The sequence below is a fragment of the Myotis davidii genome, unplaced genomic scaffold (genome assembly GCF_000327345.1).
Source record: "Myotis davidii unplaced genomic scaffold, ASM32734v1 scaffold362, whole genome shotgun sequence".
Lineage (NCBI taxonomy): Eukaryota > Metazoa > Chordata > Mammalia > Chiroptera > Vespertilionidae > Myotis > Myotis davidii.
This window is the reverse complement of record NW_006297152.1, coordinates 4475576-4501489: the sequence shown is the minus strand read 5'-3', so window position 1 is coordinate 4501489 and position 25914 is coordinate 4475576. Positions and strand designations below refer to the sequence as shown.

The 25914-nt window shown below is 41.0% G+C and overlaps 1 protein-coding gene across 1 annotated transcript in view; it reads right to left on the bottom strand.

Moving 5' to 3' along the window:
• NMNAT2 (nicotinamide nucleotide adenylyltransferase 2) overlaps window positions 1-25914 on the bottom strand; it is a 114645-nt gene that overhangs the window by 87642 nt on the left and 1089 nt on the right. The gene's annotated exons all lie outside the window — the stretch shown is intronic.

The following is a 25914-nucleotide window of genomic DNA, read 5'->3' as shown; positions in this document are numbered from 1 at the left end:
AAGGACAAGACAATAGCCTGTGAAAGTCACTGAAGCTGGGGTGAGGAAATTGGGGAGGGGGGGACCCTCCCTCTGATGCAGGGGCAGAAATGTATGTTCATCACAGGGTTACATCTGGGAAAGGGGTAAGAACACTTGCCAAAGCCACACCCCTGAGGTCCAGATTGATAGTGACTGTCTTCAGCTGAGGCCAATCAGAACATCAGAGAATGGCCCCTCCCCCACGCACCTTCTCCACACGAGCAAGCATCAAGTGAGAATATCGCTGGAAATATGGCTGGGAGAGCTGCAGAAGGCAGATTCTCTCTGGGTAGCAGTGATAAAGGAGTTTCAAATCCAAGCAGGAAGATTAGAAGTCAAGCAGAGGACAGACATTGACAAAAACCCTCTTGTAAATTAGTCCACCGTGTAAACAGAAGTTGCCATTAGAGAAATATGAAGCCTGGTTCAGTAAGGGTAACCACAGCAACCACAGACTTCAAACCCAGCCTACCTTTTGACTAGATTAATATAAATTCCCCAATACTAAAGGTCTACCAAAAGTCAAGGTGTGCTCATTTTTAAGCATAAAAATATAATGAATTGATTTCATTATCTACTATATTATTCAGCATGTCTGGCTCTCCACAAAAAAATTTACAAAGGATAAAGAAGGCAAATTAAAACACAGCCTGAAGGGGGAAAGCAATCCTTAGAACCAAAGTCATAAATGATTCAGATGTTGGAGCTATCAGATTAGGAATTTAAAATAACAACAACTGATGTATTAAAGCTCTAATGGAAAAAACAAACAATAGATCATATTGATAATTTCATCTGAGAGTTAAAAACTGTAAGAAAGAATCTAATGAAAATGTCAGAAATCAAAAACACAGGAACAGAGATAAAGAATGTTATCAGAGGGTTTATCAGTAGACTTGAGATAAGTAAAAGAAGAACCAATAAATCAATGAGCTTAAAAACAGGTTAATAGAAATTATCAAAACTGAAACACAAAGAGAAAAAATAAAAAACAGATGAAAGAGATGTGAGACAATATGAAGTCCACAATATTATATATGTGTGTGTTTTGAATCAAAAAAAGGGACAAAAGAAATATTTGAAAAAATAATGACCAAAAATATTACAAAATTAGTGAAAGACACCAAACTACAACAAATCCAAGAAGCTCAAAGAGAAAACCTGAAGGCAACAACAACAAAACACACATTACCTATAGGAACAAAGCTAAAAGTTACAAAAGACTCATTATCAGACCCATTTAAACAAGATGGAGTGCTATTTTAAAAGTGCTGAAAGCAAAGAAGAAGAAGAAGAAGGAGGAGGAGGAGGAGGAGGAGGAGGAGAAGAAGAAGGAGAAAAATAGTATCAATCCTTAATTCTATACACAGCAGAAATAGCTTGAAGGAGTGGGAGAAATAAAGACTTTCAAACAAACAAAAGCTTGGGGAATTAACTACCAATAGACCTATTTTATAAGAAATGTTAAAAGTTCTTTCGGCAGAATCAATGTAGTACAGGTCAGAAACTTGAATCTACATAAAGAAATGAAGAAAGAAAAATAATAATTTTTTCTTATTTTTAATTGTCCTAAAGGATACCTGACTGTTCAAAGTGAAAAGTAATACTGTGTTATATTTTTGCAGCATAGGTAAAAGTGAAATATATAAAAAACAATATATAACAACAATGACATAAAAAATGGGAAGGAGAAATTGAGAAAATATTGCTATAAGGTCTTTACATTTCACTTGAAGTAGTATAATATTTTAAGGTAGACTCAGGTTATTTTTAAATGTGTATTATAAACCTTAGGCCAGTGATGGCGAACCTTTTGAGCTCGGCGTGTCAGCATTTTGAAAAACCCTAACTTAACTATGGTGCCGTATCACATATAGAAATTTTTTGATATTTGCAGCCATAGTAAAACAAAGATTTATATTTTTGATATTTATTTTATATATTTAAAATGCCATTTAACAAAGAAAAATCAACCAAAAACATGAGGTGGCATGTCACCTCTGACACACGTGTTTGCAGATCACTGCCCTAGGGCAATCACTAACATAAGTAATACGTCAATAGAGGAGAGAAAAATAGAACTGCAAAATAGAATTCTAATTAAACCTAGAGAAAGTAGAAATATAAGCAAAAACAATTGGAACAAATAGAAATAAAGAAGCAAGATGGTAAATTTTAATCCAGCCACATCAATAATCACTTGAAACATGAATGATTCAGACATACTAGTTAAGTGACAGATAATGTCAGGTTAAATTAAAAACAAAACAATACTATCTTCAAGAATCCCACTTTTAATATAAAAGCATAGATAGGTGGAAGGCCAAAGAATGGAAAAAGATATCCATGCAAACACCAACTGAAAGAAAGCTATATCAATTTCACACAGAGGTGACTTCAGCCCAAGGAATATTAGGGATAAAGAGAGACAAAACAACAGATTCAAAAACAAAGGCCTGCCCTTGATGCGTAACAGAAGTCACCTGTACTGTCGGATCTAACCACAAACTCTAAAGCCTTGAACTCTCTCAAGTATTAACAAAACAGATATTCGAGATATATTCATATTAATTCAAAGAATTTTTAAGGCTAAGCAGTGCACCCATTTCTATAGTTATTTCAAATTTTATTTCCTAATCTAGCCAAACCATTAGAAAGCTACAGACTTGAACTGCATGCACTATTTCAGTCCCTTATGGAACTTTCTTAACAGCACTTTGATGTTCTGCCAGCAACTTGAACTAAGAGATGTTATAAGAAACAGCCTCATACAACTCCTCACTGGCTTTAACGTAGTGTTATTGTCAAGAAAGCTGGCCTTTAAATCAGTGTTCTCTTCATAAGGGCCCATGAGAGAGATTCTTCTTGAAGCATCCATCTTATATAAAAACTGCTGTTTGAAATTTTAACCCTGCTATTTTGGCTTCTGTAAATGCTTACTTAAATAATAAGGAAAATAAGACTACTCCCATTTCAGAGAGGCCATTAAACCTTCCCCAGACGAAGTTATCAGTGCTGGCGCCAGGCCAAGCATTTGGTTGAGGTCTCAAAGTCCCAGCACATAGGGGCTCTTTAAGAACTTGCAAAGGGGACTGGAAAACCCCATATTTGGGAGACAAAGAGGGTAAAAAGGTATAAATACAGGAAACTTCCTGTGTGCCTTCGCCCAGAATTCTAGAGACATTTTTCTCTGGGCCCGCGAGTAATAATAATAAACAATGTGACTCCATCTCTCTAAGTGTTGCTTGGCTCTTCTCCATTCTTCTGTGACATTCTCAGGTTTCAGAACTAGAAAAATCTCTATTTCTCTATTTCCTTTGGCTGCTCAGAGGCAAATTTATGACATGAATTTTTAATACTAACTTTACCCCAGCCTTTATTTACTTTCCCATCCTAATTTTCCCTTCATCCCAATTTCCCCACCTGTTTAATTTTCCTCTGCTACGCTCTTACTGTATTTTTCTTTAAAAATCAATTTTATTGTGATATAATTTGCATGCAATGAGTTTTGACAAATATTACCACATCACTTTTGTTAGCCATCTAAAAGCCATTTTGAAATAACTAAAGGTAAAAAAAAGAGGTATCACAAGGCAGTCTGTGCTAAGTATTATCAGAGAGATATAAACAAATTCCTGTGGGGATATAAGAGAGGATGAAGAATTCTGACTGGAGGGGTAGTGTGGTGGGGTACGGACTTCATGGGGAAAACCTTCACCTTAAATTTTAAAGACGGAAATGTAGCAGATGGAAGTAGCAGAAAAGGTAAACTGGGGAAGGAAATGTCGTGAGTAACAGAACGAAGCAGAAGAGAAGGGTTTGGCTGGAGTAGACAGTGGGCAGGAAAGAAATGACACTCGGTCATGTGGCAGGAGGTTCTAAAAGCCCGGTGGTATCTTCTTACATTACTGTGCAGGCAATAGGGAGCCATCAAGGTTTCCAGCAGAGAAGCACAATGCTATTTGTTTCAGAAAGATCACTCTGGAAGCGGTCTGAGCAGTGGAGGGGGATGTGGGGACCGGAGGTAGATAAGACAGTGGGGAGGCTTCTTCCATGGTCCAGGGGAGAGATAGGAGGACCTGGACCAACCATTAGAGAATGAGGGAGGTGAAATGGGATTCCCTGTGATAGGAAATCTCTAGGAAGGGTCAGGATTCATTGTGGGGATGAGTGAGAGAGAGATTGATTATACAGATGACCAAAGGGATAGGCATCCGCATGATTCCTGTTCTGAACATAGATTGACAGACCCTGGGTCTTCCCTCTCCCAACCTCTGTAAGTAGAGAAAGTACAAGTTAACCAAAAACTAAGCCCTACTTTCAGAAGCAGGGTCAGGGGAAGAGGGATGAGAGGATGAAGTTGGGAAGGAAACACAATTTGGGCTGGTCCTAGCAGTCAGGCACTTGTAGTTAACCAGAGCCAATAGCATATATAATAATAATAGTACTTTTACCTCAATAGAAAATAAATAACTACACTTAAAATGACAGTTACTGTGTGTTGACTGTTCTAAGCCCATCACATGTTCTAACTCATTACTCTTTACAGAATTCCTATAAGTAGGAACCATTATATACCCATTTAACAGATGAGAGAATAGAGACACAGAGAAAATAAGTCTTGCTCCAGGTCACACAACTGGTTGACAGGAGAATCAAGATTCAAACCAGGCATTTGATTCCAGGCTCTGTGCTATTATGCCCTAAAGTTGTTTGTTCTAGGCCCTATAATAATTTCCCATCCAGCGAGTGAGAAATTATCTCTCACTTGCTCTGAGGTAGAAGGCGCTGATATTTCTGGCTGAGAGAATAACACAAATGTGAAGGAAGGCATTAAAGATGTTTACGGTGGAGTTGGTACCATCAGTCACCAGGTGTGACTGAACAGAATATTAGGCAGGATGTTTCATATAAACTGTGACCAAGACCACTGCAAAACATGGATTAGATGCACCAAAAAATATTGTGAAAATCAATGCCCGTGGGTATATAAGTGTGCTTGTGCCTGTGGAAACTGTGAGCTATTGATGGTGGCTGAGGTTGGCGGAAACAATGGCCTACAACCCACAGAGGCCAGAAATTCCTGGAAAACTGTTCACCAGCTATTCAAATCTAAAAATCCATGTATGGAAGACAACCTTGGGAGGAGGTGGGTGAAGGTCGAGTTGAGATAAAACAAACTCAAAGCAGATAACCAGTCCACAGACAAGCTGAGCTTGCACCTACTCTGTGAAGACAGGGGCATGGCCTGGCACCATCCCAAAACCAAAGTCATGTGATATAAACAAACAGACCGAGCCTGGATTTCTCTTCTTCCTTTCCCCCTTCCTCCCCCAGAAAAGCCTCTACATTGTAGCTGCAGGCTCCTTTCATCACCTCTCATTTGAGATTGGCCACCCATTCGTTTAGGCAACAGATGGGGACTGTCTCAATGTGTGTACATAGTTGGAATATAACAAACATTAAAATCTGCATATGGCATCATTTGAAATTTGTACCAGCTTTCTAAGATATTGAAATGCACCTATCACAGAGAATGTGCTGCACTTACTGCTTCATTCATTCCTTCTGAGGACCGAGTAGTGAACAGGACACAGTCTCTGCCCTCAAGATACCTAGTGCCTAGTTAGAGAGTCAGAGGGAAAAAAAGGTGAACATGAGGCCAATCTGTGAGGCCCCGAGGGGTACGTCCTGGGGCTGAGAGCACAGGAAGGCCCTGAATCATGCCAGGGAAGCTCTGGGGAGGGACTTCCCTGGTGCCTATTGGGAGGACATTACTAAGGAATTAAAATCTTGGTGTTCTTTTTTTGTTTGTCTAACTCTACCATAGCATTTTGTTACCTAAAGGACAATCTTTTAAGCAAAAAGTGTAATCTCACCTAGAAAAAAATTCAAGTGTGAGCAAAGGAATGACAAGACTAGATTATCAATGGGAGAGAAGAGAACATATATATCCAACTATAACGTGTCCAAAAATATCCCTCAGGAAAGAAAGGATAATCCTATGTATAAATCCTTGCAAAGTCTCTAAAATATTTTTGAGGTGTCCTTTCAAATACTTTATTTTAAACAGCAAAGTACTAATGGGAGAAGTTATATACACCTGAAACAACCACAATCTATGCTAAGTTTTGGTGCGTCTAAAAAAACATCTGCTGAAATCGGTAAAAAGCAAGGCAAAGAAATTTAAGACAAGTGTAATAATTATTCTTAGTATATAACCTCACAATAGCAAGGGTTGGAGATTGCATACAAGCTATGTATTAAAAAGTTAAGGACTTTTTAACAGCAATGTAATTATTTTGAATTTTATTTCTTCATAGTTGAGGGCATACTATATTTACATAGTTATGTATTGTGCCTTATCCACTTGACATTATTGCATCAATATTTTGCACAAAATTGAAAATTCTTTAACGATAAAAAATAGCCATTGAGGATGCAGTTACTTGTGGAGATGATGAATAGCTAGTTGCAAGAAAATGAAAGATCAAAACTTTACTTGCATTATGCAAATGGACGCTTGTAGCTTAGGATAAAATTTTATTACACAGAGATGCAAAAAGGGCTTTATATCAAACAACTTAGGCAAATGTGACGATATTGTGCTCTGGAAAACTATTAGATGACTCAGAACTGCACTTTAGTAATGACGAAGACATTGAAGTTGAAAGTGCCTGTATGAGTTTGAATAAAACTGATGAAATGTGCATGAAGAAAGTCAATCTTTACAAAGTAATATACTATGTCATAAAGTATATAACTCTAAGTCTTCAAGAGTAAATGTATACATGAATTAAATGTTATTTTAAGTGACATCTGTAGCCCTAAAAGTTTGTATATTTGATGGGAAACTCCTATTTATTTATTTATTTGCATCTTCTTATTGAGAAAATATGGAATACCCTTAATTTGGAATACGTACTGTACAAAATTAATTCATTTAGGTTTTCTTGACCAATCCCTGTGGAATATCTAAAAGAGAGATACACGTGGTATAAAAACTGGATAACTCAAAGAATACAGTAGCCTTGAGTCATTTATCACTGGGGTAAAGAGTCCTTACACCTGTACACCTAAATTATAGTGAGAACAAATCTGGATCCCTACAAATCCACAGTAGTTCCCCCATTTGCCTATAGAGTAAAGTCTAACACCAACAACCTCAATATTCACCTGCCTCCATGATTTGTCCGCTAACTACCATGTTTGCCCACCGGCCTCTTGGTCTTAACCTCATGCACTCAATGTTCAGACAGATCAAAGCCCCTCTATTTCAGTGCTGGCCTCGAATAACCAGCTTCTCTTCTTTTGCTCCTGGCATTCTCTCTGACTAGAGGGCTTTCCCCTGGGGTTCCTGCCATCTCCAAATGTCTACATCTTTCCCATTTCTAAGGTCCCTCTCCACTACCACTGAACTATTGTCTCATTCGTCTCAAGTAAGAGCAAGCCTCTTTCTGTGATCTCAGATCTGAAGTGCCAAGGGCTCGGCACAGGTGGCCGTTCTGCTCAGGGGGTGGGGAGATTCTCAAAGGGCTGGTCTTGAGAGTGGGCTCAGTCATTCCAAATAATAATAAACCCTGAGGTAACACCAGGATAATAACAGCTGGCTCTAACCCAAAGTTTGCTCTGTGCCAGGCACTCTTCTAATGACTTTACATGAATTCATTCATTGGATCTTCACAAGAACTCCATGAAGCAGGTGCAATATTACCCACAGTTTGCAGATAGGGAAACTATGGCCCAGTTCATGTATCTCACTCACGGCCGCCAGGTATAAGTGACGGAGATGAGAAACCAGGCAACTACCGTTATGCTCTTCTACTAGGAACAAAGAAAGAGCTGCTGTGAGCAAGAAGACAGGCTGGTAAACGGAGCATTATGGAGGCACACGTGTTTAGTTGGGTGAAGCAACGCTCAAACATCGGGTGGGAAGGGGTATAGCAGAGTGAGGGCACAGGGCAGGAGTCCGTCTAGGGTTTTCCCCCCACTCTGAACCAGTTCTGGGATCCTAAAGAAATACACTCCTGCCAACTGTGTTGGAGGGTTCATAGCATTTTAGGTATCTCATTACTTTTTTAATTACTAATAAACCTGTCCAAACCGCCCCCCCCCAACCCCCATTAACCAGATGCTCCTCAGGAATCCATTGTTCAATTCTTTTACTATAGTATCTAGAGCTGGACTTCGCACACATGGTAATTAATCAAATGTCACAAACCATTAATTCTCAGCTCAGCTGACTCTTTTTCAGAAGGCAGACATGCATTAAAGGTACGTTAGGAAGATTCCTATCCAACACTTTAAGAATAATTCTCTGTTATAGTTTTTTCTTTATAGCACTTTTTTGTTTGTTTTTGTAATGTCTGTTTCTCCCGACTAGTATATAAGCTACATATGGGCAGAGACTTCATTCTAGCTTATCACTGCATTTCTGGCACTTTAGAACAACGCCTGGCACAGAGAAAGAAGTCAGTAGATATTCAAGAAGTGAATATTTGAAAAAGAATGGTCTTTGAAAATGCTCACCAATCCTTGTGGGCAACCTTTCTTCTTCAACTAAGCCTGAGTTAGGGTGTCAATACTATCGCATTCCCCTCAAAGCAAGCACAGGTCATGAAGCACAAGGAAAAGAAAGGGTATTTTTTTTTCTGGAGGGGGTTGGGAGATGAAGAGAAGTGACCTCACACAGACCACAGCATTTTACTCATTCCCAGATCTCCACTGAGCAAGCTCCTGGCCCACCAGCTGGCCGTCCCTCTACCCTCCCATGCTGCCCCCTCTGCACTGCAGGTCCTCAATGTTCTGCCTCCTGGATCTCTGTGCACCCCCTCCTTGATCCTGAGCAATGTAGGGTCCCTGGTTTACATCCTCCACCCTGCAGTCCCTATTTAGCAAAGGACATACCCCTTGGGATCCACTGTTTTTAGAAGGAAGCAAGGGAATTAAAAATGAATTTTCTCTTTTACAACTATCTTTATTTTTTCCATCGCACACAAAGAATTTGAAGACAGGCTTTTCCATTTTAAAATTACATGACCTCCGTCAAACTGCATAACCTCTTCACCGCCTTGGTCTTCTCATCTTGTAAACATGGGGCTGAAACTGATTTTTCAGGGCCGAGTTGTAATAATTAAACGGAACAAAGCAGACAAAAGCACCTGGTGCAGAGTAGGTATTAAAAAACATGTTACTTCTCTTTTTTTCTTGAAGTAAACTCTCAACTATCCCCAAGGACCCACGCACCCAGAAGACTTGAGCTTTTACAGAATAATGCCATGGAAACTCGTTCCCACTAAGAAGGTTGTTCTATGGTCCCCAAGCCTAGGAAGGCATGAACTGCATGGGGCAGTTCCTGCAGGCAGCCATGGTGAGAGAAGGTGGGAACACTGCTGCTTTCTGCATTGGTAGCTTATCAGTCAGAGGTGACTGAATAGGGTGAGCTACATGTACATCACTGTGAAAACAGCTACTCAGAAATGCCCAGGGTACCAGCCAGCATCGAAAGGGAGACTCGCAGGTCTTAATGACCAGAAGGAATAGACTTCAGAGTTCAGGTGAGAAGATGTCACATGCAGAGGTCATCTTCGCACCCTAATCCTGTCACCATCCCCCTGTCCTCAGCGTCCTTATTATGAGGTGGCTGAGCCTGAGATGGCACCCCTGCCTGCCTTCATTGTTGGCATCATACCCAGTATGTGAGAGCTCTCCCCACACGCTATGATTTCCGGCTGGTACATCCTACTTGCCCCACAAATACTTGCTAACTGCTTGAGTCTAATTGTAATGGCACAAATTATACTGAAAACCAAAACTGAAGACTCTTGGTTGCTGTCTAAAAGATAGATTCAGAGGAGCACGCGGAATTTTTAAAAAGATAAAATAGTGCAGGCTGGGAACGGCTGGCCAGATAAAGCCAGTCCCTTTGGCAGAGAGAAATGGAAAGGATGGCACACTCATCCAAACAAAAGAAATAAAGAACCCCGCACCCACGCAGGACTGCCTTCCTAACGGATGACGTGAAGGAGAAAAGAAACCACGTGAGGCTGAGGGCCAGTTTGAAGGTCAGCCTGGGCCAGAGCACAACATTTTTTTCTCTTCACTTTTTATGAAGTCAGTGTTTGGAAAGACCATGACCGTTCTGACAGCTCCCGCAACCTGCAATCACTGGAGTGATGCACACGTGCGTTTTAATTCCAAAACGGATGCCTAAAACTGATAAAAAACCTGACCAAGCAATCTGGAAGGAGGGTTTGGGAGGTCAGATACGTGGCGGCGTAGACCAGCACTGAGGAAGTTCTATCACACGAGGACAGTGTCTTAGAGAAACACCTCCACCATCACTTCAGCTGAGTTCTGTTCCTGCTCCTTTTGCATCTTTCCCTTCCCTCTTCAAACCCCAGCACCCCTCCCCGATCCTCACTCTCACCTTCCTCCCTATTTCACTGAGAGAACGGGAACTCTCAGAAGAGAACTTCCTCATACTTCCACCATCACATCAACCCACCTACTGGCACATGGCTCCATAGTCTCACTTTCTCTCCTGCTACTATGGATGAATTTTTCGGTGCTCCCTGGCAAGGCCAATTCCTCCATTTTTGCCTATTTGAGAACATTCTTTCAAGACTCTTCTCCTCTCTTTCTTGCACTATTAGTTTTTCTATATCCATTGGGTGATTCCCGTCAGTACTGTATGCAAACAGGATGTTATTTTCCCATTTAAATAAATAATAAACAAAGACCATCTCTTGACCCACGTCCCTTTCTAGCCATCCGCCATCTAAATTTACTCTCTCCAATCACACTCCTCTTCTTATGCTCACTCCAGTCTACTTTCTGCCCCAATCATTCCAGCAAATTTGCTCTTGTCAAAATCTTGCTTTGAGACACCAACAATCAGTTCTCCGTGCTCATCTTGGTTGGCCTCCCAACAATGTTTGACATGTTGGTCTTGCACCACTGAAGTACCAGCTTCACTTGACTTCCAGGCCAACACACGCTCCTGATTTTCCTCAGCCTCACTGGCTGCTCTTTAGAGTCAAGGTTGCTGTCTCTTCCCCATCTCCCCAGTCCCTAAATGCTGCAGTGTCACAGGACTCAGTCCTTGACCTCTGCTCTAACGACACTCCCTCCCTCTGTATTCTCAGCCAGTCTTGTGGCTTTAAATATCAACTATATGCTGATGACTCCCAAGTTATTCATTTACTTATATTTTTGGCTCATGCTGGTATATGCTTACTCAACATCTCCCCTTGAATGTCTAACCATCCTCTCAGAAGTAGCATGTCCAAAACTGAGCTCCTGATATTCCCTCCCACGCCTGCTCTTCCCACAGTCATTCCACATCCGTCAATGTCCATTCCATTCTTCCACTGGCTCAAGACAAAAACCTTGGCTCATCCTTCATTCCTTTTTCTTTCTCAACAAAGCAGATCATTAACAGATCCTACTGGCACTTCCTGCAAAATATATCTAGAATCCCATCACTTCTTCCTACCTCTACCTCCCTGATCCAAACTGCCATGATTCCTCCTCTAGATTACATGTAGTAACTTCCTAACCGGTTTCCCTCTCTAGTCTCAGCCCCAATGTTCCGGTCTTCTCACGGGAGTCACAATAACCCAGTGGAAGGCAAATCATGTAACCCTGCTCTTCAAGACCTTCAGATGGCTCCCCTTCTCCCTTCCAGATAAAGTCAAAGTCCTGAAAATGTCCTATGTGACCCCACACGATCCACCATCCAATATCTCTCTAACCTCATTTACCACCATCCCCCTCTACTCTAGACACAGGGGTTTACTTTTTTCTTGGGCATTTGAGGGAAGTCCTCACCTTTGCACTGGCTGTTCCCTCTGCCTAGAGAGCCTGCTCCCCAGCATCCATGTGGATAAATCCCTCATCTCCTTCAAGTCTTTGCTCAAGTGTCACCATCTAATGAGGTCTCCCCTGATCACCCTTTAAAATTGCAATGCCCTCCTGCCTCCCCCACATCCTCTCTATTCCTCTATCCTGCTTTTCTTTTTCTCTATTTTACACCTTGACACTTGTAAACCTAACAGACTACATAATTCTTTATTTTATTTACTGTCTTTCTGCCTCCTCTAGACTTGTAAGTGCCGAGAAGGAGGGGGATTTTTTCTGTTTTGTTCTCTGATGTACCTCAAGCAACTGGACTAATGCCTACACATAGTAGACACTTGAGTAAGTATTGGTGGTGTTGGTAAGTCAACTCATAGGGAGCATCTGGAAATCACACGAACCCTAGCTGCTGCAGAAACTAACTCATTTCAAGTGGAAGATAAATTCATTCTCAGGCTAAATATACTTTTACTATAGTGAAATTATACCATCTCAATCATCATTATCACAATAGTAATGACCTTGATATTTATATTGTGCTTTCTGATTTATAGAATTCTTTCTCCCATGTGGTTGTACTTCATCCTCAGGACAACTCTGAAGTTAAATAAGGCAAAGAATGTCGATTCTATGTTGTAGATGAGAAAAATAAGCCCCAATGCAGTTACATATCCAGCTTATACATCCCCCAGACAATGAGTTCAACACTGTGATGAACCCAAGTCCTGGACTCCAGGATTAAAACTATTGCTTCCATACCAGTCGACCTTCAAGGAAACAGTGTGTCCTTCTTTGGAGCACTTAGATGAATTAAAGGGATCTGGAACCCTCACTATCCTACTTTGGCTCTTAATTTGTTCAGCAAATATTAATCAAGTACTTCCTATGTTCCAGCATTGTTCTAAACACTGGGCATACAGGGCAGAGTAACACAACCAGGACAGGATTATGCTCTCAAGGAGTCTATATTCTTAGAGAAGAGATGTCAATAAACAAATAAACATCCCCTAAACTATGTCAGGGGGTGATAGTGCTGTGAAGGGGGTAGGGATAAAGACTGATTGGGGAGCAAAGCAGATGAGCTATGTTAGAGATGCCCAGAAATAACTTGTTAACCTGTTACCCACCAGCCCTTCCTCTAGCAGTGCTTCAAATCGTTGGGTGGAGATAGTCTGAAAGGTGGCATTATTATACATTTGAATAAGACCTGTGTTCAAAATTCCCAATCTAGATGCTAGGGAATAGCAAAGCCTGGTTGACATTCTCAGAAGAAAGCGCTAGGACAAACAGCCCAAAGTCACAAGAACACAGAATCTGCTCATGACCAAGAGCTTTCTAACAAATGAAGCTGTCCAGCAATGAACAGACTGGAAATGAGCTCTCCGTCGTGAAAACTATCCAGTAAGCAACTGAATGTCCTCTGAAGTCTCTTCCAACTACAAATCTGATTATTTTCCATTCTTTGGACCTCTTTTTACCCTAAGTCATCACCCGTTCCAGTGGGTGATGTGTGAGGACAGGCACAAAAATCTGGCCCAAAACCAAGGTTCTCTTGCCAGCCCTCAAAGACAATGAGCAGTCACCTGACTGCTGTCCTAGATCCTTCCAGCAGCAGCAAGAGCTGAGTCTTCTGCAGGGAGATTAGAGGCATAGCCTATTCTAGCCTTACCCTGCAGGACCTACCAGGGGCTCACATCTAAACAAGGTGCTCTGTCCATGAGGAATGGGCAGGATGTCTTTGCCAGTCACTCTAATCTCACTGATAGTTAAGCCACCAGCAATTACAAAAAGGAGCAGAGCACATTGTCCTGGACAGGCCACCACCGCCCCGGTGACTTCTGGATGCTCATTGTATTGTCCACATGCACAGGCCTTTCTGAGATCCCAGCCTGCTCACAGCATCTCTAGATGGCAACCATCCACTCTCCTTTGCCTTTGAGCCATTTCCCAAGTCCTCCACCAACAGCGGAAACAGACCTCCAGGGTGATTGCGTGCTGGCCCAGGCAAGACATCACGGGACAGACACTGGCAAAAACTATTACCCCCATTTATCCATCACTTACTGTGGGCCAGATAGTTTGCTAAAAACACCGTATGTGACAGTATGGCTATGACCTTTATATATGTGGCCACATACATCAACATGCTTGGAGAACCACAGTTGGGCAGAGTCTGACCAGCAGTGGTGGCTTCTGCTTATTGAGTTGGTTAGGCCGGCCAAGAGATTTAAAGAGGTGGGCAAGGTGATGGAGGGACAGCTGGATCAAGGAAGCTAAATGCAGGGGCTGGGGGTAGGAGGTAGGAGGGGGGCAGCCAGGGCATTTTGTGGAAAGGATATGGGGAAGTAAGGGACAGTTGCTAGAGGAAGAGAGATAACTTGCAGCCATAAGGGGAAGCATCAAATTTCCTCTCCCTAGAGTTGAGTAGGGCATTTTGGAAATTGTTGTTGATTTACACTGTAACCCTTACTAGCTCTTCATAAAATGTTTGGTGAAATAGACATCACTTAGGCTTAGGGTCTGGATCTATGATTTTGCAAGGGGAGCAATAAGGCACTGGGGCCCAAGGTGAGAGCCAGGTTGTGAAAGGAGGTGGTGTTACAGTATAGTATTCACAGGATTTCATTTAATCCTCACAAGAGCCCAACAAGGTAGTTATTATCATACTTATTTTATAGTGTGTGTGAGGGGTGGGGAGGCACTGACTAATCTGTAGACACTCTTGCCAACTACAATGCAAACAAGGGGGAAATTTTATATCTGTCCATTATGACTTTGTGCCTTTAAGTTAGCAAAAAGGTGAGTGTGGCTACTTCATGGTCATTACCCAGGACCTTTCCTGATTTGTTCCCAATCTTCCTCTATTTCCCTCCAGTGGCTCCTGGATCTGAGCGGACCCCCTCCTATTACCCCCCTCTGTCCTCCGGACTTGTCCACAGGCCTCTCTGGTGGTCTGCAGAGTCCTCTGGCCCCTCCACCTTTGGTTGCCTTGGGCAGGATCCCCAAGAGCAGTGCAGGCCTCTCTGCACACAAACCCACCGCCTCTACCACAGAGCCTAGGGGCCCACAGAGCAAGGCAGCATATGGCAGTAGTTAAAACTGTGACCTCCAGAGTCAGAGCATGTGGGTCTACATTTCTGCCCACAGGCACTTGCTGGGTGGCTTGGCACAAGTTACCTAACCTCTCTGATCATTAGCTTCATGAGAATGAGAATAGGATTGTTTTAAGAATTAAAGGAGGCAAGGCAAGGAGAGCACTTAAAACAGTGCCTGGCACAAAGTAAGTGCTCAGTGAATGTTAGGTCATGTGTTAGTTGATAGAGATTATTTATTGGAGAGGATGAACCTGCTCCAATCAGGGTTGGAGATCGAATTTGCAACCCAGAAACATGCCCTTAACCAGATATCGAACCCATGACCCTCTGGTGTGTAGGCTGATGCTCTAACTACTGAGAAACACAGGCCAACGCTCAAACACAATGTCTTTATGCATTTCTTTAAAAAAAATGAATAATTTTTTACCACAATAGACAGAAATAAACAAATTGCATCTAAAAGAAATGTGTGGTGTAAATTACTATAGATTGTATTGAGTGGAGGATTGAAGCAAGTGTAGGGGATCAATGGCAGAAAAACCACATTAAAGTACCCCATGGCCACGATGGGGGTGGGACTCACTTCTGAGACTGTCCTTACCAGCTCCCCACCGCGTCTTCCCGGTGCACAGTCAGAGTTCCAGACAACCACAAATAAAACCTGAAGAACCGATCTTAACAAAACAAGTGCAGCTGGGAAGAGCACATTCCAGATGGAGAAGTCATTCCAGCCCTTTTTTATGAATATTCAGAGCCATTTGATTTGCTGGGCAAATGAGGATAGCGGGCCTATCCATCCCCAAAGGGATCAGCAGGGAGTTCTTTATTCACTACATTTAAATGCAAATGATCACACAATTGCATGACAATACACTTTGAAAAGTTGATTTAAAACAGCCCAAGGAAAGGATTAAGGGACCAATAAAAAGGTTTTTTTTTTATTTTAATTTTCTACAGAGGTTAAAGTCAGGCCAAACAGAAGCCCAAAACTCAAATGCTACCGCAGGAGCCAAACTTGTCACTAAATAGAATTCGTTTATGTTCCTCCTCTTATGAAGAAAAAGAAAAAAATTCATTTTTTTAATTATCAAATAAAACACAAGCAGGACTCCTGATTGGCATGAGCTTACCTCACAACAAACTGATAATAGTAAAAGCAAAAGCCCAGAAACTTGACACGTAGCCTGTAGCCTGTGCCATCCTGAGGGTGGACGCATATCCTTAGAAATACTAGAAAGTTTCCAGACCATTATTCTGATTTGTGGAAATCCTGGTTGTTCAAAGCCCCCCAAGACTGGGAACCACTGATGTATATAGGAACACCTTATAACACAGACATTCATGGCTTTGAATGACAAGGGATAAAGACCTGATTGTTGGAAGTCCTTGAAGAATGGCCCATTGTGTCCAGCGCGAGTCCACTGTGAAGGGGAGCCTCAGAGACCCCCATTACCTGAGAAAGATGGGAAAGGCCATAAATCCCTTCCTTTAAAGGCAACGCCAATGCTAACGTGTCACCCACTGTCGACTGGGGTGGAATCATTACTGTGTTGCTCCAAGATGGAAATTAGACACTGTCCCTATACCAGCTTCATCTTCAACTCAAAATGTCAAGCAAACAAATGTAAAATGGGAAGGAGAAAGGCCAGTCCATACATGGAGGTCCTATAGACAGAAACAGTTATGTACTAGCTAACAATATCTCACTTTGAAGCAAGAGGATGTCTGGGATTTGCAGCAAGAGAATATAAAGCAGGCAGTAGTTAAAGGTACCAGTGAATCAAGATTGGAAATGAATTGATTATTGAAGTTGGGTGACAGGTACATTGAGGTTCACTATATCATTCTGTTTACTTTTGCGTGTGTTTGGAAATTTCTTGAAGAAAAATGACTTTTTTGTTATTTGACTTTTTTAAAAAGATTCCAAATGCCCCCAACTTAAATGTGATACCACCCAACTCTGTTGGGACAAATTCTCCACTGAAAAGAAAGAGAGCACTTTGGTCGCTCTCATGGGAGCCCTGGGAAAAGGGCAGTGCTAATGGCATGATCATGAAGGGAGGAGCTAGACAAGATAGGAAGAAAGTTCAGAGTTCAGTCCCAAACCAGGACCTTTAAACATGGACAACAGAACCCATTTACAACAGATCAGTCCCTGCAGTGAAATATCAAGGAACTTGGTAACTCAAGAATTCCGAGACTTCCAGTTTCAGCCTTGACCGGGAACCGGCAAAGTTTCCTTCTTATTCTAAAGGCAACATGTCACTCCAGTGTGTGGTTGACATCATCTCAAATAATTAAGCATGTGGTTGACTGCAAAGTTCCAGAGGATACCACACCTTGATGATATACCAGTCAGGGGTTTCTTGTTGTTTGTTTTGTTTTTAACCAGCCAGATTTTTAAATAAATAGGATTAGTTTAGCAGCTTCATCTATCAAATTGATTGATAATTCAGAATGTCAGGATTCTTTAGCATGCAGGTACCCATCGCTTGCAGGTAACATAACCAGATTCAGTTCGAAAGAGGTAGACACAGTGCCATAAATACAGTAAGCCAAGTCCAATCATAAATAAGATAGCGCACAGTAGGGCCACATCAGAATGTTGCATCATGAACTGGATATAACACTCAAAGAGGGATATAGACAATAAAGATCCATTCCAGGAAGATGAGCGAGGATGTTATGAAGAGTAACATCAGCACTGGATGTCCAGCTGAAGGTACTGGGTCTTAGTAAGCCTAAAGAGAAGACTGGGGGAGGAGGACAGAGTAACTGTCTTCAGCTATTCAAACAGAAGAGAGATTAGACCTGCTCCGTGGATCTGAAGGAAAAGAACTTGGGCCAACACATGGAAGTCTCGGGAAGGCCTATGTCAGCCCAATAGAAGGAACAATCTTGAAAAAAGTAACCCTGAGCCAAGTGCTCTTTGGCTCCTTTGGAGGCTAGTGTGTTCCCGGGAAGCTCTCAGGCGGAGTTTGGACCCACATCTGTGAAGACGTTTTAAAGAGATTTCACGACTGGATGGGCATCTGCATGAATTTTGAAAAGGCTTTCAAATGGAGATTCTGTGATTTCTGAAAATGAAAACGTCTAACGGACAAACCAAGGTCTTTTGTTCATTTGTTTGAGGTCGAGTAAATAACATACCAAGTCCCCCTTTGCCAGGTGCCACGGACATGAAACCTTTTTCAAACGAAGAGTAAATAAAAAGAAAACTTAGTTCCCCTGCCATCCTCAAACCACTTTTGCCTCATGGAGAAGCTGTTCTAGATGTGCTATAGATCTGGATAAAACATCCGGGAAACAGTTTTCATCCTTGACTCTCATTTTTCACTCCTGCCAAGACACATACGCGATCGCCCTCAAATATGACTTGCCGGTTCTCACTGTGGATATCTGGGCCGGCTATACTCTGGGATAAGTTCCAGTCTAGGACTCACCCACCTTCCTACCTTGAGGCAACAATCATCTCAGTTTGGAGGTCACTGAGTGTTTGCTATTTGTCCTGTGTTCTGACTCTGTCCTACTTGAATCTGTTTTTCTGTGTTTCCTGGTTCCCAAATTCTTGATCCCCTGTGCTATCTAAACTCTGACATTCAGAATATTCCCAACAGTTCTATCGTCCATTCATTTGCTAAATAAATCTAGTATCTTCCATGTGCCTAGACCACTGTACTAGGCACCTTAGGAGATACAATAAGCCATACAACTGCTCTGACTGGTTTGGCTCAGTGGATAGAGCGTCGGCCTGCGGAATGAAAGGTCGTTTCTAACTCTCTCTCTCTCTCCCTTCCTCTCTGTAAAAAATCAATAAAATATATTTTTTTAAAAAGCCATACAACCCTGGCAGGGGTCTACAACTGATAGAGAATATGAAATGTGGGACAGAAATAGCTACAATCCACTGCACAGTGTGCTAAATGCCCTAAGAGAGGTATAGACCAAGTGCTGTCAGAGCTCAGAAGATGGTGAGCTGCTGCAGGAAAACGAGATGTAACTGCAAGCACAGCCTATAAAAGCCGGACGCAATTGGTGTGCTAATTCTTTTTAAATCCTCAAATATGAAGGCATATAAAACATTAGATTTAAAGAATAGGTAGCTGTGAATCAGGAAAAGTATATCTAATGTTCAACCGCAGAGAAGCATCCAACATTAGCCAGAGGGGCTAATCAATGTCCAGTGTGAGCCAGACGGGAGAAAATCATCCCCATTGTGAATACGGCCATTTCTTAAGTCAGCCAGAAAAATTACAGTTACAAAATTGGAACTACATTTGCTGCTCAAACGAGTCTTTTCAGAGATTCAGTTTAGATTGAAAAATTGTTCTTTAAAGAGTTCCTCTGGATAATATACTTCAACTGCGCTTTATATTTTTAGAATCCTTTAGATTCACTCCCCATTCCAACCCCCAGAGGTAGGTTACATCAGGGATAGGCAAACGTTTTCAGTAGACAACCAGATAGTAAATATTTTAGGCTCTCATTCCAGGCTGTTTCTGTCACAGTGCTTGGCTCTGCTGTTGTAGCATGAAAATAGCCCTAGATGATACTTGTGTGAATGAGTGTGGTGGTATATGAATAAAACTTTATGAATACTAAAATTTGAATTTCAAAAAATGTTCATGTGTCACAAAATGTTATTCTTCTTTTACATTTTTTTCAACCATTTAAAAATATAAAAGCCATTCTTAGCTTGCAAGTCACATTTGGCCAGCAGGCTGTAGAGTTTGCTGATCCTGGCTTAAATCAATCACACTATATACAAATGATAATACAAAGGCTAAAGGAGACTATATTCTCAAATCAATAGCTATTTAGTTTATTAATTTCCATATAGAGATGAATAATAAAGCAATAGGGAATGCCAGTGTTTTACTAGTTTCTGAGATATTTACCCGTGCTTTGTAACATGATTCACAGCATGGGAAAATCACATATTATCTATAAACTTCAATTCCCAACTGGCTGGAATGGCTCAGTAGTTGAGCATCAATCTATGATTCAGGAGGTCACAGTTTCATTCCCGGTCAGGGCACATGCCCGAGTTGTGGGCTTGATCCCCAGTGGCAGGGGCGGGGAGTGGGGGGTGCATGAAAGGCGCAGCTGATCAGTGATTCTCTCTCATGTTCAATGTTTTTCTCTCTCCCTCTCCCTTCTTTTTGGAAATCAATAAAATATATATATTTTTAAAAACACAACACATAAACTGCAATTCCCTGGGGCATAACAAGTAAATAATTTTTAAACTGTGCATAGCAAGAGTGGTTCATGATAACTGAAGTAATTATGTCTTGGGTTTTTTGTCTTTCTTAATTTTAATTCATAATAGTGATAATCCCTAAGTTTGCAAAAATTTGCCTTGTTTTAAAAATCTTGTAGGCCATGTGATGAACCACATACTGCTAAATATTTATCAGTACATAAATATTTCAAAAGAAATACGAACAGTTTATTGATGTAGTTTAATCTCAATGTTCCATGGAATGAGGATTCCACCTTTCTTTAGGTACAAAGATGAAGGTTTGGGAAAATGTTGAAGAATAAAGCATTGGAAAACCCATCCCCTACACACACTGAAATGTCACTTGTTTGAGGCTTTAAAATTATATAATAATAATAAATTTCAAGGTCATCGAGACCCACACCTTTATAGAAAGAGCAGAGATATTCTTGAGACCCCTGAAAAGGTTAGAGCTGAATACAAGTGTCAAAAGAAAGGATCTCCATGGTCCTTATGCTTCAGACTAGTAAGCCTGTGGAAAAGAGAACTGGACACATGATCCAAATTCTACAAAATCATGGAAATCACACGAGGGTGAATGGAGGTCACCAAATCTAACATAGTTGAACAAGGAGGGGCCATCCCACTGAAGTAAAAGGGGGTACATTTAGAACCTAGGTGAGAACAGCTTCCCATCAGAGTAGTTATTTGTTTAATTGACTGTTTGGGTGGGTTGTATAGCAGTATAATTTTTCACTTGGTTCTTCCTTCAATAGATATGGCCTGAACAATGTACAATGGTTCCATTTCAGAAAATAAAAATAAATAAATAAATAAGTAAAGTCATTTAAAAAAGGAAAAGTCTTCTTTATTTCAAAGAGCAATACAGAAATAAAAACAATGATGGGGAAAGGCAGCAGACCATGAAGGTCTTGTAAGCCATTATAATGACGTTATCTCTGAATAAGATGGGGAGCCACTGGAGGATTTTGAGCAAAGGAACAAACTTATCTTACTTATGTCTGGCTTCCATCTCAAAAGGATCCCTTTGGCTATTTTGTTGAGGATTGAGCATTGGGGCCAGTAATTCAGAAAAAGATGCCAGTGGCTTATACCAGGGTTTTACATGGGGAAACGTGGTTGGTCCTCGTTATATTTTGAAGATAGAGAGCCCCCAAAACACTGGCTGACACAGATGGGATGTAAAGAAAGAAGGATCAAGCATTAGCCCAAGGTTTTTGACCTAAGAGACTGGAACAAGGGAAGCACTATATGTATTTAGTGTTATCTAGGGGCCGTACTTCACTTGCCCTCCTACTGTTGGACAAATATTAAAGAAGGTAAAGATGTAAAAAAAAATAAAAGAATAAAGATGTAGCAGCATGGCTACCCATGTAGAGGCAACATGATGCTGGAGAAAGAGTAGAAAAAGAGTGCTATTTAGCGGCCACCATCCCCACCTTTGAGTCTTGCTCCTCTTCCACCTGCTGTTCTTACTCCCTTATCCCCAGAATAACAAGAATCGTCCTGGCTGGCTCACTTGTCCAGACCTAAGAGAACTGTGCAATAGATGTAATGGAAAACAGTTTAATGGTAGTGGTGTGTAAAGAATTTCAAATCAGTTTAGCTCCATTATTAAAATGACAACAGGGAAGATGCTGAGGCTGATAGAGTTTGTAACATCTGCCGTTGCTGCACAGTTTATAGAGGAGGAGGATGTGTCCCTGAGGATGGCCTCGGTGTCAGGAGGATGGCCTGAGTCACACCACCATGTAAGCTGTTGGCATCTTTTTGAGCTAAAATATTTCTGAAGCTATCTGCCAAACTGTATCCAAAAGCAGCAAATGCATTCCGTGCAACTGAATGATTATAATTGGAAAACCACTGGCAATGGAAAACTTCATCCCTTGTAAACTGATCCTACATTTGCATATATTGAGATGTGGGACATAGGAAGAAATAATGTATTCTCTCTAAAATAAATCCCTATATCCCAGTTCTTAGTCTGTTATATCAAATCCTAAATAATTACTTTAAATGTCTTTGTTTTGACCAAAATTTGTGTTATTGTTTAAAAACAAAACAGAGCTGGTGTTGAAGAAATATGTAATGCATTCCTTTGTGTCCTTAGGATATTTTTGAGCAATTTGGGATGATTTTAAACACTTTAGAAATGAACGAGAACTGTACTAAAAAGTGTATATTTCACAGTATCATTAAATATGTATTAAGGGATCACTATTGGTGGCTGAGGAGACAATATTATAAAATTTAGACTTGAATCTTTTTAAAGGAAACACTTTCAAAACTGAGTTTTCATTCTCTTTCTCAGTCATGTATAGATTACTTTCACATCTATTGCCTAACACAACGCAGAGATTATCCATTTAATTTTGATAAAATCTAAATTCTTTAACATGACTTATAAGCCTTCATAATTTATCATATTTCCACCTACTTTCCCAGTTTTATCTCTCATTCCCTTTCTCCTTGAACCATCCTGAACTTTTCTTAGTTCTAATGTGTCATGGCTGTCTGTCTCACCACCTCTGCCTTTGTGTGTGGTTGATTCCTCTAGCTGGAACAAGAGTCTATACATTCACTTATTTTTTTTTATTTACTTAACAACTATTATGGAGTAAATGTGTGCCTTTAAAATAGACATTGCAAGCATATTAAACAATTTCTCGATTTCTGACAGTTCTCTACATATTAGTAGCAACTCAAACTCATTTTTCATTTGACTTCTAGTTGTAGCACAGGGGCTGCATTTCCACTTCCACAACAAATAGAGAGAGCCATCTTCATTAACCTTTGGGAGTTACAAACTGGATCGTGTCTCTTTGCAAAAGACCCAGTGGTTCAAAGCAAAAATATTTTGAAATAGAAAAACTGGGAAATCCAATGATTTTGCAACCATCAAGAAACAGGATACATTTCTGCTGTGATCAAGTCCCTCAATTCCTTAAATTTTTTTTTTATGGCAAAACTAATCTGATCAGTTGTTTTCTTACTTTTCTATTTAATTTGCTATCTGATTTCCCAGTGGTAGGTTCATTGACAAATTTAGCCATGTAAATATAAAAAGGAGTTAAACTGAAATAGAATCTCTATATACGTATTAACTAAGAAAGTACATGTTTAAAAAAACGGGCATAACATTATCTTCTTATGTAATAAGGTAGACCCATGAAACAAAACATTGTTAGATCATGGGTTTACTTTTTCCAAAAATGTTGTATTTAGCCCTGAAAACATTTTAATTACAGTAAAGTATATAGGTTTCAGATATCTCTATACAAATGTTATTTTTTTACTATATGTTTCTATAGCCACAAATAGGAATAATATCAACTCCCCTTTCAGAGTAAAGGGGAAATTTCATTTTAAAATATTTTACAAATATTGACAACCATACAAGGACTACTTTACAGAGGTAGTGAGTTTTTAGTTCTGAATGCCACCTCTCTTTTCATTGATAGTCTTTTTTTCCTTTGGTTAACAACTGCATTTCAAAATACAGCTCTATTAAAAGTGTCTAACACCAAAGTTCTGTTTAGGTCTTAAAAAAATGTTTCCATTACAAATTTCAGGCAACTTAAAGAAACTGTTGATAATTTTATTGCATTAATTATTTCTGTATTGTTGGAGAGGAAATTTAAAAAGCCATTTAAAAGTAGAAAATAGTTTGTGGGTAATTGTTTTCTTTAGAAGTGAGAAGGAGCTCTTAAGGAAATGCATATTTAGGAATCTCATTTAGTTGATGGCCCATTTGCTTCCAATCTCTATTAGTATATGTTTGAAGAAAATAGAGGTCATGGAATTATGCAGTCAGCAGTTTAGTGAGCCCTTGTCTCCGCGTTTGGTACAGTTCAAAGGCCTCTGCAAGTGGACTCAGAAAGTCTCAAGTCTGCCGCATGCTCTCCATGTCACTTAAGCCACTTAAGAAAGTCCCTTAGCCTGTGAACATCTGTTTTTCATTTGTAAAATGGAGAGAACGGTGCCTTTCTTGTAAGTTTGCTATTAGGAATGTGACACAACACATATGAAAAGGCTTTGTAAACTAGAAACTACTCTACAAAAATCGATTATAATATTTATCATGAGCTCTAAGATTCTCATAACAGATTGTACGAAAAAAACAGTTGAGTTTATATTTTGTGTTCTTGTTTCCTTTTCACATGCACATGTGATAGATCCTTTATTAGGTTATAAGCTCCTTGCCTAATTAAACAAAGACTTTTGCACAGTGAGCATACCACCTCCTCCTTCCACGTTGTTCTCTGGATCACATGTGACTAATGGACACTCAAAAGGTTTTATGGACAGATACTGTCTTCTTCCTCAGTTCCAATAACAAGCAAATAGTCACTACTGTCAAAAGTCTCTTTTCACCTATTCTCGGTCTAAACCTCCCTATTGTAATCCATTCCTTTTCCCACATATTCTATCCTGTAAAGTCATGAAGAACTGGCAGGCCAGCATTGACTTAATAAAAGCCTTTATCGTTGTTACCAAACTCTCTTCAGACGCAAGACAGAATCCTTGGTTTTCTATCTAAATCTGTCCTTCTCGCAAACCCCAAAACAAGCAGGATTCACTACATCTTTGGCCCCAGGAAGAAGGCGGAGTGTCTCCTGGCTCAGGAAAAATTCCTAGAGCCAAGAAGTTCCAGAGGAAAAGTCCATCCCCATCTGGGCAAGTGGGAGGACTACAGTACACCCACATAAAATGGCTAGAGGAAATGTGAGCGGAAAGAAAAGGAAGGACAAGGCTGAAGACATGAGAAGCAAAAGAAAGTGAAAGTACAGTATTCCCAATGCTCTGTCTGATATTCCTTTAGAGGACTGAAGAGATGCTCTGCTCTACCCTGATGCTTAACAAAAAGGCTTTATTTCCTAGGTAAGTACGTATTAGCTCCTCATAAAACGCCTTTCAAAGCTGAGGGGATGGTGAGGAAAGGATGGCTACCTCTCAGACCCTCTCCTCGGATCCTATACATGTGCCTACCCCTGGCTCAAAGTAATTCTGTATTCTTTTTGTGAGGTTTTTAATAAGCGGACCCAGTTCAACGCACCTTTTAGGTTTAGAGAGAATATTTTTAGTGTAAGACACCTCTCCCAGTGTTTGCCGATATGATGTGGCTTTCACTAAAGAGCCCTAGAAGAGCTCAGCGATCCTCAGGCTCCCGGTAAACACGTGTGCCCGCAGCCAGCTCCGGCACACCCTGCATTTCAGCACCGCCGCCTCTGGATAGCGCCCTGTTGACCGCCCGGGTCGCCTCCCACGGTCACCCAGCCCACTCGTTCTCCTCTTCTCCTTTCCCTCAGTGCCAGGAAAGGGGAAAAAAAGCACCCCCAACTTCTCATCTCTCCTTAAGCCTGCTTCCGCGTCCCTCCCTCAGGGTCTAAACGGGCACACCCCCGCACCTGTGAGTCTGGCCAGAGATCTCCCACAGGCATCGATCCCCTTTCCCTTGCCCCTGCTAATCCCAAACCAGCAGCCAAGAGCCGGCTCGCTTCCTCTCTCTCCAAGCCCAAAGCCTCCAAGAAACAAACGGTGCGATGGTACACACACACACACACACACACACGCCCCAAATCGCGTGAGCGCGCGCGCGCACATACACACACACAGTCATATACACACACTCGCACGCCACAAGCCTCCCAGGTGCCATCGCCGCCCTGGGAAGAACGTCAGCCAACTTGGGTC